This window comes from Manacus vitellinus, unplaced genomic scaffold, assembly GCF_001715985.3.
Source record: "Manacus vitellinus isolate BGI_N305 unplaced genomic scaffold, ASM171598v3 scaffold_57_pilon, whole genome shotgun sequence".
Lineage (NCBI taxonomy): Eukaryota > Metazoa > Chordata > Aves > Passeriformes > Pipridae > Manacus > Manacus vitellinus.
Genome location: NW_021940666.1, coordinates 1,154,788 through 1,155,990, shown reverse-complemented (window position 1 = coordinate 1,155,990; position 1,203 = coordinate 1,154,788). Strand labels below are relative to the sequence as shown.

Here is a 1,203-nt window from a genome sequence, read left to right as displayed (position 1 = left end):
CCCATCCACAGCAATTGTGTCAACAGCCACAACAGTAACAAAGTAAAGATTATAGGTGTTTGCTCTGTTACTTTCAAGACAGCAAATGGAAGGGGAGACTTCCACAAAGGTACACTTACAATGGGGAGGGAAAAAAAAAGAAATAAGGAAGAAAAGAAAAGGAAAAAATCAAAACAATTTTGAATAGTCGAGCAGATAGAAAATAGATAACAGGTCTCTAAGAGTAAATAGTGTCCTATATATCTTAAATAAGTAATTTTTACTCTGGCCAACCTTCAAACATAGATGGCAAGCAGGCAGGTTTTTCTTTGTTACTGAAAACTGTGAGAAGGGTCCCTTGTATTGCCAGGCAGAAATCCACTGGGATGGATTGTTCTGTTTAGAATCATGGCAAACTAAGAAAAAATCAACCTAAAAAAAGACTAAATGGCAAAAGGTTTTTTCCAAATTTGCCCTTTCAGTCCCTCTTTTTTTTTTTTACTATTGTCTTTATCCCTTTTAACAGAAGCAAGCACTGTGAACCACCAAAGGAAAATTCCTGTTTCAGACAAAATGGCCCACAGATGAGTCGTCCTCCTAATCAAATCAAAGTAACATTTCCAGGGAAACTTTGCCTGGAATGAAGTCTGAGGCCATAGTTTCACAAGAATTTTTAGCTGACTTACTCTGACACAGCTGTAAAAAAAGCAGTCCAGCATTCAGCCCACTCCCCCCACTTCTGTCCCTGCACTCACCCTCCTGTGAGAGCTGGGAACCCCACCTGGGACACTGATCCATTCAGCACCAGGGAAAAACGTTCTGGTTCGGTGTGAGTCCATATCCTCACTGAGTCCACTTCACAACTGCACAAATGCTTCTTCTGGAACAAGACAGAGAGTGAGATGAGTAACTGAGGACAGAGAGAGAGCAGGACAGCTTCATTGGTACCACTGCCAACTTCAGCATAGGAACATGGAGGGGCAGGGGAGCTTGACCCTGAACCTGCTGCATCCCTTCTCCCCAGCTGCAGCAGAAAGACTTTTCCTGTAGTTGTGTCCTTATACATCTGGAGCCCCCAGCACTACAAAAAGGAGCTTCTAGCCCAGAGGGAGAAACAAGGTGGAAGCCTTAGTAGGTGGCTGGACTGGGAGTTAGAAAGCTCAAAGACCTTCTCTCTGATGCTCTGTGTGGCAAGAGACAGATCAGACATTACCCCAGTGTTTC

At 43.5% G+C, this 1,203-nt stretch overlaps 1 protein-coding gene across 2 annotated transcripts in view; it reads right to left on the bottom strand.

The window, feature by feature from the left end:
* The window catches only part of MPPED2 (metallophosphoesterase domain containing 2), a 107,608-nt gene extending 106,805 nt beyond the window's left edge, over positions 1 to 803 (bottom strand). Inside the window, exon 1 of one of the 2 annotated variants that reach the window (XM_018081859.2) lies at positions 761 to 803. The gene's annotated coding sequence lies outside the window, so the exon portion shown is untranslated. The other variant, XM_008931466.4, reaches the window with a different exon arrangement.
* Positions 804 to 1,203: the final 400 nt, after the last annotated feature.